The sequence below is a fragment of the Trichechus manatus genome, unplaced genomic scaffold (assembly GCF_000243295.1).
Source record: "Trichechus manatus latirostris isolate Lorelei unplaced genomic scaffold, TriManLat1.0 scaffold00035, whole genome shotgun sequence".
Lineage (NCBI taxonomy): Eukaryota > Metazoa > Chordata > Mammalia > Sirenia > Trichechidae > Trichechus > Trichechus manatus.
This window is the reverse complement of record NW_004443971.1, coordinates 3,942,769-3,961,520: the sequence shown is the minus strand read 5'-3', so window position 1 is coordinate 3,961,520 and position 18,752 is coordinate 3,942,769. Positions and strand designations below refer to the sequence as shown.

General features: G+C 35.9%; 1 protein-coding gene and 1 non-coding gene across 3 annotated transcripts in view; one reads left to right on the top strand and one right to left on the bottom strand.

The window, feature by feature from the left end:
• Positions 1-18,752, top strand: part of SYT14 (synaptotagmin 14) — a 237,790-nt gene that overhangs the window by 113,728 nt on the left and 105,310 nt on the right. The window lies entirely within an intron of this gene.
• LOC111820384 (U6 spliceosomal RNA) lies at positions 17,585-17,692 on the bottom strand. The gene has a single exon (XR_002823938.1). It is a non-coding gene; the product is annotated as a U6 spliceosomal RNA (small nuclear RNA).

Below are 18,752 nucleotides of genomic sequence, written 5' to 3'. Positions count from 1 at the left end.
TGAACAGACACTTCACCAAAGAAGACATTCAAGTGGCCAACAGACAGATGAGGAAATGCTTGCGATCACTAGCCATTAGAGAAATGCAAATTAAAACAACAATGAGATACCATCTCACCCCGGCATTATTGGCACAAATTAAAAACACTGGAAATAACAAATGCTGGAGAGGCTGCAGGGAGATCATAACTCTTATGCACTGCTGGTGGGAATGCAAAATGATACAACCATTTTGGAAAATGATATGGCACTTGCTCAGAAAGCTAGAAATAGACATACCGTTTGATCCGTCAATCCCACTCCTAGGAATATATCCTAGAGAAATAAGAGTCGTCACTCGAATAGACATATGCACACCTATGTTCATGGCAGCATTGTTCACAACAGGAAAACGATGGAAACAACCTAGATACCCATCAACAGATGAATGGATAAACAAAGTTTGGTACTTACACACAATGGAGTATTATGCAACAATAAAGAACAATGATGCATCTGTGAAGCATCTCATAATATGGATGAAACTGCAGGACATTATGCTGAGTGAAATAAGTCTATCACAAAAGGGCAAATATTGTATGAGACCTCTATTGTAAAAACTGATGAAAAAGTTTACATACAAAGTAACAATCTTTGTTGGTTACGAGGGATGGGAGGGGCTGCGGGAGAATACTAAATATGCAACAGATAAGTGGTGTCTTTGGTAAAGGGTGAGAGAGTACATAATACTGGGGAAACCAGCACAACTTGTACAAGGAAGGGTCATGGATTTTTTTGCTGGGTGGAGGGCTGCAGAGACCATGGTCGTGGGGAATATCTAGCTCAAATGGCATAACACAGTTTATAAAGACAGTGTTCTACATTCTACCTTGGTGAATAGCATCTGGGGTCTTAAAAGCCTATGAGCAGCCATCTAAGATACTCCACTGGTCTCATCCCTTTGGGAGCAAGAGAACCGGATACAAGTTAAAGATTAGTCTGAAGGACTAATGGACCACAGCTACCACGGCCTCCACCAGACTGAGTCCAGTACAGCTAGATGGTGCCTGGCTACCACCACTGACTGCTCTGACCTGGATCACAACAGAGGGTTCTGGAAAGAGCTGGAGAAGGATGTAGAAGAAAATTCTATCACACCCAAAAAAGACCAGATTTACTGACCTGAAAGAGACTGGAGAAACCCCAAGAGTATGGCCCCCGGAAACCCTTTTAACTTAGTGGTGAAGTCACTCCCGTGGCTCACCATTCAGCCGGGGATTTGACAGTCCCATAAAACAAAACGGGACTAATGAGGCACAGCAGTCCAGGGATAAGGACTAGAAGGCAGAACGGGACAGGAAAGCTGGTGATAGGGAACCCAAGGTTGAGTAAGGACAGTGTTGACATGTAGTGGGGTTGTTAACCATTGTCATAGGGCAGAACGTGTACTACCTGTCTGATGAGAAACTATTTTGTTCTGTAAACCTTCATCGAAAATGAGAATAGCAGCACAATTGGAAGAATGTAATCAATGTCACTGGATTGTACATGTAGAAATTTTTGAAATGTTGTATCTTTGGCTATGTATATTTTCACCAAAAAAAAAAAAATAAGGTCGAGAAAGGAGATAGTTGACATGTCGTGGGTTTGTTAACCAGTGTCATAAAACAATAGGTGTACTGACTGTTTAATGAGAATGTGTTTGTTCTGTAAACCTTCACCTAAAGTACGATTAAAAAAAAAGCTCTATCTTAAAAAAAAATTGAAGCAAAAGAAATAGACAAATTCACAATCATAGTCAGAGATTTCAGTACTTCTCCCCTACTTCTTTCTCAGTAGTGGGTAATAGAAGTGACAGAATCTCAATAAGGATGCAGAGACCTGAGCAACAGTATCAACCAGCTGTTCCTAACTGATAATTGGTGGAACACTCCACTCAACAATAGCATAACACACAGTCTTTTCAAGTCCACCTGGAAATTTTTCAAGGAGCACCATATAAAACAAATCTCAATAAATTTTAAATTATTGAAATTCCATAGGCTCTGTTCTTTGGCCACAGTAGAATTAAATTAGAAATCAGTTGCAGAAAGATATCTGGAAAATCTAAATATTTCGCTATTAAAACACGCACACACACTCTTCTAAATATGAACCAAAAAAGCAATCACAAGGAAAATTAACAGTATTTTGAACTTACAGAAAATGAAATTACAGCATATCAAAATTTGTGGGATACAGTTACAACAGTGCTTCAAGGGAAATTTATAACATCCATTGCTTATTAGAAAGAAGAAGGTCACAAATCAGTCAAGGAAGCTTCACTTTTAGAAACTAGGAAATTAGAAAACAAATTAAGCAGAAGAAAGGAAATAATAACGGTAAGAGTTGAAATCAATGAGATAAGTAAATAGAGAAACAAAAGTGAAAATCACTAAAACCAAAAGCTGGTTCTTGGAGAGATCAATAAAGTTTATAAATCTCTAGCCATATTGATCAGGAGAAAAAAGAGAAGACACAAATGATCAACATCAGGAGTAAAAGAGGTAGATCATTGTAGATCCTGTGGATGTTAAAAAGATTGTATTCGAATAAATCTGACAACTTGAAATCGGCAAATTCCTTGATAGACACAGGTGATGAAACTTCCCTCAAGAAGAAAGATAACCTCAGTTGTCCTGCAATTATAGTTAAAAACCTTCCCACATAGGAAACTCTGGGCCCAAGTGATTTCATTGGTGAATTCTTCCAAACATTTAGGGAAGAAATAGTATCAATTCTGCAAGGCTTTTCCCAAAAATAGAAGAGGAGAGAACATTTCCCAAATCATTTTATGAGGCCAGAATTACCCTGATAACAAAAACAGACAAGTACATTACAAGGCGGTGGGGGTGGGGTGGGGGGAATAGAGCAATGTCACTCATGAAACTAGTGGCAAAACTCTTTAACAATGTTAGCAAATTAAACCCAGCAATTTAAAAGATCATTTATCATAACCAAGTAGTGTTTATCTTAAGAATGAAAGTTTAGTTTATCATTTGAAAATCAATCTCTGCATTTCTCCACTCTAACAGAATAAAGTTGAAAATTATATGATCATCCACTCCACATGTTGGGGTAAAGTGTTTGACACATTTCAGTTCCCGTTCATGATAAAACCTTCCGGCTGACTTCCTTAACCTGATTAAAGTCATCTACCAAAGCAAGCAAAAAACATAAGGCTAACACTATTCTTAATGCAAAATATTGAATATTTTCTTGTAAAATCCAGTACAAGATAAGATTCCCACTCTTACTACATCTATTCAGTGTTTTAGTTGAGTGTTTAGCCAATGCAGCAATGCAAAGTAAATAAATAAAAGATTTATTTATAGAGATTGGGATAGAAGTCAAACTTTCTCTTGCAGACATCACGATCATTTATGTACAAATTTCTAACATATCTACAAAGAATTTTTCAGATACCAGATCAATATAGAGAAATCAAATGTATTTCTATATGCTAGGAAAAACATTTGGAAAATACAGTTATAAAAACTATAGCATTTATGTTGTTATTGTTAGTTGCCAATGAGTCGACTGAGATGCATGGTGACCCATGTGTGCAGAGTAGAACTGCTGCATAGAGTTTTCAAGGCTGTGACCTTCCAGAAGCAGATCGCCAGGCCTTTCTTCTGAGACGCCTCTAGGTGGGTTCGAACCACCAACCTTTTGGTTAGTAGTCCAGTGCTTAACTGTTTGCACCACCCAGGGACTCCTATAATAGCATCATACAACAGAATACTGAAAAATAAGAATATTAAGCAAGATTTTACACTGAAAACTGCAAAACACTGTTGGGAGAATTTGAAGACTTACATGTAGAGGTATACTGTGTTCATGATTTGGAAGACTCAGTATTGTTAAGATAACCGTTCTCCTCAAATTAATCATAGCTTCAATACAAAACCAATCCCAGAAGGCTTTTTTGGTAGCATTTGACAAGGTGACAAGGTAAAATTTTTGGCGGAATTGAAAAGGGCATAGAATAATCAAAACAATATTGAAGTGGAAGAACAAAATTAAAGAACTTACTCTGCCTGATTTCAAGACTTAGTGTAAGTTAAAGTAATCAAAAATGTGTGGTACTGGCATAAGACTAGATATATCCATCAATAGAATACAGAAGTCTAGGCAACAATTTCACCTATTCTTTTTGGTACATTGACTCTGTGCATTCCTTCTGTCTTCTTTTGATGCTTCCTGCATCATTCAATATTTTGCCCATAGAATCCTTCAGTATGGCAAATTGAGTCTTGAATTTTTTTCTTCAGTTCTTTCACCTTGAGAAATGCTGAACATCTTCCCTTTTGGTTTTCTATCTCCAGGTCTTTGCACATATGTCAATTATTTTCCCACATACATATGTCAGTTATTTTCAGCAAGGTGCAAGGTAATTCAATGGGGAAACAATAAGTGGTGCTGGAACAACAGGATATTCATATGGAAAAATAATCACTCTCAAATTTTACTTCACCATGCACAAAAATTAACTCCAGATGAGTCATAAACCTAAACATAAAAGCTAAAAGTGCACCATTACTAGGAGAAGACATAGAAAAGCTTTGTGATTTTGAGTTAAGCAAAGATTTCTTAGTACAAAAAAGCATGAATCATAAAAGAAAATTTGAATTTTTATGACTACATTAAAACATTTGCTCCTCAAAAAACACTATTAAAATAAAAAGGCAAGCCACAGACTGGGAGAAAATATTTGAAAACCTGTGTTTTCTAAAGGATCTGTATTTGGATTTGTAAAGAATTCTTGTTAGTTGCCATCGAGTCAAATCCGACTGATGGTGACCCCATGTGTGTAGAGTAGAACTAACGTCTCCATAGGCTTTTCATGGCTGTGACCTTTTGGAAGCAGATTACCAGGCCTGTCTTCTTTTTTTTTTTAATTTTTTTTATTGTACTTTAGGTTTACAGAGCCAATAGTTTCTCATTAAACAGTTAGTATACATATTGTTTTGTGACATTGGTTAACAACCCCATGACATGTCAACACTCTCCCTTCTCAACCTTGGAGGGCTTTTTTTTTTTTTTGGTGAAAATATACATAGCCAAAGATACACCATTTCAAAAATTTCTACATGTACAATTAAGTGACATGGATTATGTTCTTCCAGTTGTGCTGCAATTCTCACTATCCTTTCCCAAATTATTCCATCACCATTATCTTCAACTCACTGTCCCTTAGGCTTCCCATCAAACCTTTTGAGTTGCTGTTGTCAATTTGATCTCACATACATAATTCTTTTTTTTTTTTTTTGTACTTTAGATGAAGGTGTACAGAACAAATAGTTTCTCATTAAATACTACACATATTGCCCTATGACAATGGTTATCAACCCCATGACATGTCAACACTGTCCTTTTTCAACCTTGGGTTCCCTATCACCAGCTTTCCTGTCCCCTCCTGCCTTCTAGTCCTTGTCCCTGGACTGCTGTGCCTCATTAGTCCTGTTTTGTTTTATGGGGCTCTCCAATCCCTGGCTGAATGGTGAACCTCGGGAGTGACTTCAGCACTGAGCTAAAAGGGTGTCTGGGGGCCATACGCTTGGGGTTTCTCCAGTCTCTGTCAGGACCAGGCCCATCTTCTGAGGCACCTCAGGGTGGGTTCAAATCACCAATCTTTCAGCTAGTAGTTAAGTGCTTAATCGTTTATGCCACCAAGGGACTCTTAAAGGTCAATAATAAGGAAACAGCTTGATTAAAAAATGTGCTCACAGGAGAAAACTTATGATGGTCAATTCAATGCATGAAAAGATGCTGAAATAATTTAGTCATTAAGGGAAATGGAAACTAAAACCACAATGAGATATCATTACACAATTAGTGGAATCGTTAAAATTAAATAGATTGATGATACCAAATATTGATGAAGGTGTGGAACAAATGGAACTCTTACACATTTCTGGTTTAAATGCAAAATGGTACTGCCACTTAGAAAGCAGTTTGCAGTTTCTTAATAAAGTCAAACATATACCTATCTACCATATGACCCAGCAATCCCACTTGTATTTCCCCAAGAGAAATAAAAACTTGAACACAAATGAATGTTCACTATTTATAGTAGCCAAAACTTGAAACAACTCAAATACTCATCAACTAGTGAAAAGATAAAAGGTGGACTACTACTTAGCAATAAAATGTAACAAACTACTTATAGGCGGAACAACAAACTTGAATCTTAGAAGCACTTACACTAAGTGAAAGAAGCCATACACAAAAGACTATATACTATATGATTTCATTTATGTGAAATTCTAGAAAAGGCAAAACTATAGTGAAAGGAAAGCAGGTAATGGTTGCTCTGGGGCTGAATTTGTGGGGAGGCAATAGACATGAGGGAACTTTTGGGGAGATGAAAATGCTCTGTATCTTGATTGTGGTGGTAGTTACAGGACTGTATACATTTGTTGAGACTTGTTGAAATGTACATTGAAAATGGGTAGATTTTATTGTATATAAATTATACCTCAGTAAAGTACAGGAGTTAATTCATTGTCATGCATAAATTGGTAAATAAAGGCAAGTAAACTGGTTTCATCAGCATTGTAGAACTGTGTTAAGAAATGCGTTCTCTAACCCCAAGTATATGGCCCCCAGACACCCTTTTAACTCAGTACTGAAGTGACTCCTGAGGTTCACCCTTCAGCCAAAGATTAGACAGACCTGTAAAACAAAACGAGACTAAATGGGCACACCAGCCCAGGGGCAAGGACGAGAAGGCAGGAGGGGATAGGAAAGCTGGTAATGGGGAACCCAAGGTCAAGAAGGGAGAGTGTTAACATGTCATGGGGTTGACAACCAATGTCACAAAACAGTATGTGTATCAATTGTTCAATGAGAAACTAATTTACTCTTCATCTAAAGTACAGTTTAAAAAAAAAAAAAAGAAGCAGCCAGAACAAAAATGTTGGAGATCAGGCAAACCTCATCTGTAGTGATAGTAATTGTAAGTGGGGAGTTGGGATTCACTTAAAAGGGATGAAAAAGCTTTCTGGAATTATCAAAATGTTCTACATCGTGAGTGGGTGTTACATGAATCTATCTCTATCATCTGTCTGACAGAACTCATCAAATTGTACACTTACGATCTGTGTATTTTATTTTATGTACATTTTACCTCAGTGAAAACAGTGAAGAATCAAAAGAAAAAAGAAGTAAGTTCTCTGAAGTAGCCACAAAATTATATTGGCACATTTTGATTTACTGGCTTTTTTCAAAACTCCACTTTCAACACTGAAAGTTAGACTCTCAAGGCCTCCTTTCTGAAAATACACAGTCAGCTACATTTTTGTAAAACCCAATTTGTCTTTCAGTGAGTATTAGAGAGAAAATATCTCAACCCCTTTAATGACTCACTGATTTAAAACCTCTTATTTAAACACATTAGGAGTTTTCTAATTTAGGTGTTATATGGTATTGCTTCATAGTTTTAGATGAATCTTGGGCTAAAAAGAATGTTAATAGCTGCTATTTTTCAGCTGTTAGTATCTAACTGGGTCACTGAACCAGTATTATACTGATCTGTCAACTTTGTTTTATACCCCCATTAACTTATTTTAATCTAAACACACTTGAACATTTTGCTTTTCGTTAAAGTAAGATTGAAATATATATGATAGGATCACTTCTACCAAATTCCTTGTTCTAAGGCACTGCTTATTTATATGCAACACAGTGCTTGGGCTTAGTTTGTTATTGGAACCATATGAAACTGCTGATATTCAGTCATTTTTGACCTGCATAAAATGGCAATTTCATATGGTTGCATCTAATGATAAAAGAAAAAGTGTTCACCACTCCACCATAATATTGATGATTGCCTATTAGGTGCATAGATATTTGTCATTGATTTTTCTTGGTGAGTTGCTCTTTTTTTATCATTACAGAGTTGCATCAGTGTGTCTTCTGACATCATTGTCTTTATGTCTAGTTTGTCTTGTATTAGTGTAGTTACATTAGCTTTTTAATTTTTTTTGCATGATATTTATTTTTCTATCCTTTTACTTTCAACCTGTCAGTATTTATATATTTAAGGTAGGTTTCTTGTGCACAACAAAATAATTGGCTATTGCTTTTTTAATCCTGCCTGACAATCTCTGAACTTCTAATTGGGGCATTTGTTCCATTCACGTTTAATGTAGTTATCCATATGTTTATGTTTAAATCTACTGTCTTGGTTTTTGTTTTCCATTTGTCCTTTACAGTTTTTATTCCTCTTTTTTTCCTTGCGTTATTGGGGTTAATAAAAAAAATTTTTTTTTAATATTCTAATTTGCTTCCTCTGTTGGTTTCTTAGATATGCCTTTTTTTAAATATGTTTTTTAGTGCTTGTTATAGGGCTAAAATATGCTCTTTAATTTATTATTATCTAATTCAATATTAAACCTCTTCACTCTTCACATCATTTACTTTTCCATCTTATTTCACATTTGACACTTACCACTGCCTACTTAGTGCATCCCATTTCACAAGTGTTATAACCTAGCAGCAGTGTAGTTCAATATATCAGTCCTTTTTTCCTTTCATTGTTTTTATATATTTTTATTCTAGATACATTATAAGCTCCAGCTTACAACATTTTTTTGACAATCACTTATCTTTTAAGTGAATTATGAGAAATAAAACATAGCCTTTTATATTTACACATTCATCATTTCTGATGTGCTTCATTCCTTCCTTTGGAGCCATGTTCCTATGTGGTGTCAGTTCCCTTTAGCCAAAATTATATCCTTTAGCATTTCTTGTAGTGCATCTTATCTTGTAGTGCAAGCAATGAATTTTCTCAGTTTCTTTTATCTGAAAATGTCCTTATTTCAATCTCAATTTTGAAACATTTTTACTGGAAACAGAATTCTAGGTTTTTAGGTTTTTGCTCTAGCACTTTACAGATGTTCCATTTTCTTCTGGTCGTCATTGTTTCTGATTCATAGTCTAGTGGAAAATCTCATTTTTGTTCTACTGGGTATATCTTTGTTGTTGTTGTGCTTCAAGATATTCTCTTTATCTTTGGTTTTCAGTAGTTTGACTATGATATGCCTGCATGTTCTGTTTATATTTATCTTCCTTAGGGTTTTCTGTGCATCTCTAAATTGGTGTTTTTAATCAGATTTGGGACTTATGGGGTGGTATAACTTCAGTTAATTTTGTCTGCCCCAATTGTGTTTTATCCTTTCCCTTCAATTATATGTATTTTAGATATTTTATATTGTCCCACAGGTCCCTGAGTCTCTGTTGATTTTTCTTCCATCATTTTTCTGTATTCCTTGGATTGGATTATTTCTGTTGCTCTCCTTCAGACTTCTTGACTTTATTCTACTATCTGGTATCTGCTGTTTAGCCCAAACAGTGAATTTTAAATTATAGTTATTGTACTTTTTAGTTCTATAAACTTAGTTTAGTTTCCTTTTTTTTACTGAAATTCCCTGTCTGTTCACTCGTTAAGGACATTTGATTAATTGTTTGAAACTCCTTTTTAAAGAAATCTTTGAATATGTTTATAATTTTAAAAAACTGTTGCCATTGAGTTGATTCCAACTCATAGCGAACCTATAGGACAGAGTAGAACTGTCCCATAGGGTTTCCAAGGAGCAGCTGGTGGATTCATACTGCTGACCTTTTGGTTAGCAGCCAAGCTCTTAACCCGTGCACCACCAGGGCCCCATGTTTGTAATAGCTGTTTTTAAATTCCTTGACAAGTAATCCTAATTTCTGGACCATCTTGGACTCTACTGACTGCCATTTTAGAGGAAACAGGGGGCGTTATAGACCTTTTTTTCCTTTCTATTTGTATGTCTAGTGATTTTTTTAAATTTAACACTGGAAATTATGGATAATAGGATGTAGAATCTCTGTACAGTCTCTTCCCTTTCTCTGAACAGTGTTAACTCTTGTTTTACAAGGTATCTCCATTACTAATTGCTTTGACCATGCATAGTCTTGGCTTTATGGTTTATTAGTATGTATGTGTATATATGTATATATATATGTGTGTGTATATATATGTGTATGTATATGTATATATGTGTGTGTGTGTGTCTGTGTATGTGTGTATATATATATATATATATATGTAGAAGATGTAAGCTGTTCTACCAAATTAGAAGGGCTTGGATAACTCAACCTCCAACGTTTGTCTACCCTTGTAGACAAATCTTGTCAGCTCTATTACGATTGGTTTAGAATAAGTTTTACTTTAGAGCATAGACCTTACTCATCTCTTTGATTCTCGCAACCTATAACAAATGAATAGTCTCTGCTAAGATTTGGGTGGTCTCTCTGTACCTGCCAGCTCTTGGACACAGACTCATGAGAGTCCTACACACAGATTTCTGGGGCCACTTCTCTGCACACCTGTCATGCATTGAATTGTGTCCCCCAAAAATGTGTGTATGAATTTGGCTAGGCCATGATTCCCAGTAATGTGTGATTGTCCATTTTGTCATCTGATGTGATTTTCCTGTGTTTTAAATCCTACCTGTATGATGTTAATGAGGTGGTATAGGCAGCAGTTATGTTAATGAGGCAGGACTCAATTTACAAGATTGGATTGTGTCTTGAGCCAATCTCTTTTGAAATATAAAAGAGAAGCAAGCAGAGAGACAAGGGGACCTCAAACCACCATGAAAGAAGCACTGGGAGCATAGCTTGTCCTTGAGATCCAGGGTGCCTGCACTGAGAAGTTCCTCGACCATGGAAGATTGATAACAAGGACCTTCCTCCAGAGCTGACAGAGAAGAGAAAGCCTTCCCCTGGAGCTGATGCCCGGAATTCGGACTTCTAGCCTACTAGACTGTAAGAATAAATTTCTCTTTGTTAAAGCCATCCACTTGTGGTATTTCTGTCGCAGCAACACGAGATGACTAAGGCAACACCTGTTTGCAATTTCTAGCCACTTCAGCTTCCCCACACCTTGATGTCTGTCTTCTCTGTCAGGTGAACTGCTGTGCCCTGCTCAGATTTTAGTTTTCTGTGCTATAGTCAGGAGGTGCACCTTGTGAGTTTCCCTTCTTGCTCTGCATGTTGTCCACTGCCTGGAAACAGTTACTTCATATATTTTGTCCAGTTTTCTAGTTGTTTATACAAGGAGGTCTAATCCAATATAATTTACCCCCTCATGGATGAAAACAAATTCTTAGATATTCTTTTTAATCATTCATTAATATTAGATGTTTTTTGCATGGTAAAATTGAGTAACATTGAACACAAAGATAGAACGATAAATAAAAATACTGATTGAAATTAACATAATTTTAGGCTTACTTTTAAAATTCAACCCAGAGTTTAATATATTAAGAATTTTATAGTTTCTATATAGTTGATCAAAATAAAAGGAAGAAATGCTACTGATTACTGTTGCTATTGAGTTGTCCTCATTATTTTAAAGGTGATAAAATACGTATTGTTAAATTTACCTCTGGATTTTTCTAGTTTTATTTTTTCCCTGCATGATTTTTTTTTTTTTTAACATTTTATTGTGGTTTGGGTGAAAGTTTACAGAGCAAATTACTTTTCCATTCAACAGTTTATACACATTTTGTTTTAATCCCCTCAATGTGACAGCACTCTACCCACTTCCTCTCTGGGTTCCCTTTTTCCATTTGCCCATCTTTCCTGCCCCTTCCTGCCTTCTGAACTTTGTTTTTGGGAAAATGCTGTCCTGTTACTCTAGTATGGTTGGTTGTTTTGAGGAGCATATTCTTCACAGGTGTTATTGTTCACTTTATAGTCTGCTCTGTTGTTTGACTGAAATGTGGTCTCTGGGAATGAGTTCTGTTCCAGGCTTGAAGGGTGTCTAAGGGCCATAGTATCGAAGGTTCTACCAGTCTCTACTAGACCAGTAAGTCTGGTCTTTTTTATGAATTTGAATTTTGTTTTACGTTTTTCTCCCACTCTGTCCAGGACCTTCTATTGTGTTCCCAATCAGAGCAGTCGGTAGTGGTAGCCAGGCACCATCTAGTTCTGGTATCAGGCTAGTGGAGGCTGTGGTTCGTGTTTGGTCCTTTGGACTAATTGTTTCCTTGAGTCTGATTTTCTTCACTCTTCTTTGCTTGGGATGGGAAGAGACCAATAGTTGGATCTTAGGTGGTTGCTCACAAGCATTTAAGATCCCCGACATTACTCTCCAAAGAAGGATTTGGATGCCTTTTATTTCCCTTTCTTGCCTTACTGCTCTGGTTAAGACTTTCAGTACAATATTGAATAAGAGTGGTGATAAAGAGCATCCTTTTTCGGTTCCCATTCTCAAAGGGAATGCTTTCAGTCTCTCTCTATTGAGAATAACATTGGCTGTTGGTTTTGTACATATGCCCTTAATTATGTTGAGGAATCTACCTTCTGTTCCTATTTTGCTGAAGGTTTTTATCACGCGTGGGTACTGAATTCTATCAAATGCCTTTTCTGCATCAACTGATGTGATTGTGTGGTTCTTTTCCTTTGTTTTTATTTGTGTAGTGCATTATGTTGATTGATTTTCTAATGTTGAACCATCCTTTCATAGCTGGTATAAATCCCACTTGGTCAGGATGTATTATTTTTTTCATATGGTGCTGGATTCCACTGGCTAATATTTTGTAGAGAATTTTTGTGTCTATATTCATGAGGGATATTGGTCCATAATTTTCTTTTTTTAGTGGTGTCTTTGCCTGGCTTTGGTATCAGGGTTATGCTTGCTTCACAGAAGAATTCAGTAGTATTCCATCTGTTTCTATGTCATGGAATAGTTTCAATAGAATGGGTGTCAGCTCTTCTCTGAACATTTGGTAGAATTCTCCATTGAAGCTATCTGGGACAGGGCTTTTTTTTTTTTTTTTTTGGTGGGCATTAGTTTTTAATGATCACTTCAGTTTCTTCTTTTGTTATGGGTCTGTTCAAATTATATACCTCAGTTTGTGTTAGTTTAGTTAGTGTGTTTTTAGAAATTAGTCCATTTCTTCTAGGTTTTCAAATTTGTTGGAGTACAATTCTTCATAGTATTCTGTTATTATCCTGTTTATTTCAATTGGTTCTGTTGTAATGTCACCCATCTCATTTCTTGTTTGTGTTATTTGCATCTTCTCCTTTTCTTTTTTAATTTGGTCAATGGTTTGTTGATTTTATTTATCCTTTCAAAGAACCAACTTCTAGTCTTGTTGAATCTTTTTATTGTTTTTCTGTTTCCTGTTTCATTTATTTCTTCTCTAATCTTTATTATTTCCTTTCTTCTGGTGCCTATGGGCTTTTTTTTTTTTTGCTGCTCTTTTTCTATTAGTTGGAGTTGTAGGGTTAAAGTGTTGATTTTGACTTTTTCTTCTTTTTTGATGTGTGCACTTATTGCTATAAATTGACCTCTGAGTACTGCTTTTGCTGTATCCCAAAGGTTTTGGTATGTTTTCATTCTTGTTTGATTCTAGGAATTTTTTATTTCTTTGATTACCGAGTGATTTTTAAGCAGGGTGTTATTCAGTTTCCATGCATTTAATTTTTTTCCTTCTTCTTACTTTTATTGACTGAGAATTTTATACTGTTGTGATCTAAGATACTTTGTATTATTTAGATATTTTTTAATTTATTGAGGCTTGCTTTGTGGCCTAACATACGGCCTATTCTGGAGAACGATACATATGCACACTGCAAAAGAATGTACTGCACTGTTGTTGGACATAGTGTTCTGTACATGTCTATAAGATCAAGTTGGTTGATTGTATCATTTAGTTCTTCTGTTTCTTTGTTGACTTTCTTTCTAGTTGTTCTGTACTTCATCTAAAGTGGTATATTTAAGTCCCTTACTATTTTGCGGAGCTGTCCATTTCTCTTTTCAATTCTACTAAAGTTTGTTTTATGTGTTTTGGAGCCCTTTTATTGGGTGCATAGATATTTCTTATGGTTATGTCCTCTTGTTGGATTGACCTTTTAATATTATATAATGTCCTTCCTTATCTCTGATACTGATTTTTGCCTTATAGTCTATTTTATCAGAGATTACTATTGCCACTCCTGCTATTTTTTGATTGCCATTTGATATATTTTTTTTCCATACTTTGATTTTTAGCTTATTTTGATATTTGTGTCTAAGGTGTGTCTCTTGTAGGCAGCATATTAATGGGTCATGTTATGTTATCCGTTCTGACACTCTCTGTCTCTTAACTGATGCATTTAATCCATTTACATTCAGTGTAATCATTGATAGGTAAGAATTTACTGCTGTCATTTTCTTGTGCTTTTTTTGTGGTGCTAACAATTTCTTTGTTCAATATACTTTTCTGTGCTGAGTTCTTTTTGTTTATAGATTTTCCTATCATTTTCCTTGTTGCTGTTAATTATGTATACTGAGTCTTTATGATTTTTCTTTTTTTTTTTTTTTTTTGGTGAGAAGGTTTATTAATTTTCTTTGTGGTTACCCTGAAATTTACTTTTATTTTCCTAAGTGTAAAACAGTCTGTTCTTTCTTGATAATATTGCCTTGACTTACCCTTCATATGGAAGTTCTGTAACTACACCATTTATTCCTTTTTGTTTTGAAGTTGTTGTCATTTACAGATTGACATCTTTGATTCCCTATTTTCATCTTGTAGCTTTATTTTGTTTTTTAAATTCTTTATCTGGGTCGGTTTCTGAGTAATGTTGCCTTGTGTCTTAATGTCAGCTTGTTGTGTGACATTGTTGGTTCTCTGTCCAAAGGACTCCCTTTAGTATTTCTTGTAAAATTGGTCTTGTTTTTACAAATTCCCTTAATTTATGTTTATCTGGAAATATCTTAATTTCACTCTCGTATTTGAGGGACAATTTGCTGGGTATATAATTCTTGTTTGGCAGTTTTTTTGTTTCAAGGTTTTGTATATATCATCCCATTGTTCTTTTTTTCTTTAATTGTTGTAGTTTAAGTGAAAGTTTACAGTTCAAGTTAGGCTCTTATACAAAATTTACACGTACATTGTTATGTGACCCTAATTGCTCTCCCTCTACTGTGACAGCACAGTCCTGCATTCCACTGCTGATCGCCCGTGTCCATTCAAACAGCTTCTAATCCTCTCTGCCTTTTCATTTCACCTCCAGACAGAAACTGCCCCTTTAGTCTCATGTATCTACTTGAGCTAACAAGCACACTCTTCACGAGTATCATTTTATATCCCTCAGTCCAGTCCTATCTTTGAAGAGTTGGAATCGGGAATTTTATTAGTTCTGGGTTGACACAGAGTCCAGGGGCCATGCTTTCTGTGGTTCCTCCCGTCTCTGTTAGACCATTAAGTCTGGTCTTTTTACCAGAATTTGAGTTCTGTACCCCACCTTTCCCCTGCTCCATCAGGGTCTCTCTATTGTTTTCCCCATCAGGGCAGTCATTGGTGGTAGCTGGGCACCATCTCCTTCTTCTGGTCTCAGGTTGACGAAGTCTCTGGTTTATGTGGCCCTTTCTGTCTCTTGGGCTAATAATCTGCTTGTGTCTTTGGTGTTCTTCATTCACCTTTACTCCAGGTAGTTGGCACCAATTGATGCACCTTAGATGGCTGCTTGCAAGCTTTTAAGACTGCAGACGCCACTCACCAAAGTAGGATGCAGAACATTTCTTAATAAACTTTGTTATGCCAGTTGACCTAAATGTCCCCTGAAAGCATGGTCCCCAGATCCTCACCCCTGCTGCTCTGTCCTTCGAAGTGTTTGATTGTATTCAGGAAGCTTCTTAGCTTTGGTTTAGTCCAGTTGTGTTGACTTCCCTTGTAGTGTGTGCTGTCCTTCCCTTCACCTAATATAATTCTTGTCTACTATCTAGTTAGTGAATAATGCTCTCCCTCCCTCCCCCTCCTCGTAACCATCAAAGAATGTTTTCTTCTGTGTTTAAACCTTTTCTTGAGTTCCTATAATAGTGGTCTTATACAATATTTATCCTTGTGTGACTGACTAAATTCACTCAGCATAATGCCCTCCAAATTCCTCCATGTTATGTTTCATGGATTCATCATTGTTCTTTATTGCTGCATAGTATTCCATTGTGTGACTATACAATAATTTGTTTATCCATTCGTCCATTGATGGGCACCTAGGTTATATCCATCTTTTTGCTATTGTGAACAGTGCTGCAATGAACATGGGTGTGCATATATATATTCGTGTGATGGCTCTTATTTCTCTGGGGTATATTCCAAGGAGCAGGATTGCTGGATCATATGGTACTTCTGTTTCTAGCTTTTTAAGGAAGTACCAAATTGATTTCCAAAGTAGTTGTACCATTTTACATTCTCACCAACAGGGTATAAGTGTTCCAGTCTCTCCACAACCTCTCAAGCATTTATTATTTTGTGTTTTTTGGATTAATGCTAGCCTTGTTGGAGTGAGATGGTATCTCATTATAGTTTTGATTTGCATTTCTCTAATGGATAATGATCATGAGCATTTTTTCATGTGTCTGTTAGCCACCTGAATGTTTTCTTTGATGAAGTACCTGTTCATGTCCTTTGCCCATTTTTTAATTGGGTGGTTTGTCTTTTTGTTGTTGAGGTTTTGCAGTATCTTGTAGATTTTAGAGATTAGACACTGATCAGATTTGTCATAGCCAAAATTTTTTTCCTAGTCAGTAGGTTGTCTTTTTACTCTTTTGGTGAAGTCTTTTGATGAGCATAAGTGATTGATATTTAGGAGCTCCTAGTTATCTAGTCTCTCTTGTGCTTGTGCATTATTACTTATGGTTTGTGTTCTGTTTATGCCATGTATTAGGGCTCCTAGCATTGTCCCTATTTTTTCTTCTATGATCTTTATTGTTTTTGATTTTGTATTTAGGTCTTAGATCCATTTTGAGTTAGTTTTGTGCATGCTGTGAGGTATGGGTCTTGTTTCAGTTTTTTTCAGATGGATATCCAGTTTGTTCGCCAGCAACGTTTGTTAAAAAGACTGTCTTTTCCCCCAGTTAACGGACTTTGGGCCTTTGTCAAATATCAGCTGCTGTAGGTGAATGAATTTATTTCTGGATTCTCAATTCTGTTCCATTGGTCTATGTATCTGTTGTTGTACCAGTAACAGGCTGTTTTGACTACTGTGGCGGTATAATAGGTTCTAAAATCAGGTAGTATGAGGCCTCCCACTTCATTCTTCTTCTTCAGTAATGCTTTACTTATCCAGGGCCTCTTCCGTTTCCATATTAAGTTGGTGATTTGTTTTTCCATCTCATTAAAAAATGCCAGTGGAATTTGGATCTGGATTGCTTTGTATCTGTAGATCACTTTGGGTAGAATTGACATTTTCACAATCTTGAGTCTTCCTATCCATGAGCAAGGTATGTTTTTCCACTTATGCAGGTTTCTTTTGGTTTCTAGCAGTAGTCTTGTAGGTTTCATTGTATAGGTGTTTTACATCTCTGGTTAGATTTATTCCTAAGAATTTTATTTTCTTGGGGGTTATTGTAAATGGTATTGATCTGGTGATTTCCTCTTGGAAATTCTCTTTGTTGGTGTAAAGGAATCCAACTGATTTTTCTTTGTTTATCTTGTATCCTGATACTTTGCTGAAATCTTCATTAGTTCCAGTAGTTTTCTTGTGGATTCTTTGGGATTTTCTGTGTATAAGATCATATCATCTACAAATAGATATACTTCTACTTCATCCCTATCAATTTCCGTGTAATCCTTGCGCAGGGGCCATGATAATCTTCTTTGTATCATTGCAATTGTAGTATATGTGCTGCCAAAGTGAGCACCCTACCAATTTGGATGTCCATTATTTCTTTTTCTAGCCTGATTGCTGTGACTAGGACCTCCAACACAATGTTGAATAAGCGTGGTGATAAAGGGTATCCTTGTCTTGTTCCCATTCTCAAGCGGAATGCTTTCAAACTCTATCCATGTAGGATGATGTTGGCTGCTGGCTTTATATAAATGTCCTTAATTATGTTGAGGAATTTCCATTCTATTCCTATTTGGTTGAGAGTTTTTATCATGAAGAGGTGTTGGAATGTGTCAAATGCCTCTTCTGCATCGATTAATAAGATCATGTGGTTCTTGTCATTTGTTTTATTAATGTGATGGATTACATTGATCGTTTTTCTAATGTTGAACCATCCCTGCATACCTGGTATAAATCCCACTTGATTATGATGAATTATTTTATTGATATGTTGCTGAATTCTATTGGCTAGAATTTTGTTGAGGATTTTTGCATCAATATTCATGAAGGATATTGGTCTGTAATTTTCTTTTTTTGTGGTGTCTTTGCCTGATTTTGGTATCAGCGTTATGCTGGCTTCATAGAATGAGTTTGGGAAGGTTCCATCCTTCTGTATTCTCTGTAATACCTTTAGTAGTAGTGGTGTTAATTCTTCTCTGAAAATTTGGTAGACTTCTTCAGAGAAGCTTTCCAGACCAGGGTTTTTTTGTTGTTGTTGTTGGGAGTTTTTAAATTACCTTTTCAATCTCTTCTTTTTTTATAGGTTTATTTAGTTGTTCTACCTCTGTTTGTGTTGGTTTAGGTAGTGAGTTTCTAGACATTTGTCCATTTCCTCCAGGTTTTCAGATTTGTTAGAGTACAATTTTTCAAAGTATTCTGTTATGATTCTTTTAATTTCCTTTGGGTCTGTTGTGATATCACCCATCTCATTTGTTATATTGGTTATCTGCTTCCTCTCATGTTTTTCTTTTGTCAGTTTGGCCAGTGGTTTATTGATCTTATCATAGAACCAGCTTTTGGTCTTGTTAACTCTTTCAATTGTTTTTCTATTCTCTATTTCATTTAATTCTGCTCTAATTCTTATTATTTCCTTT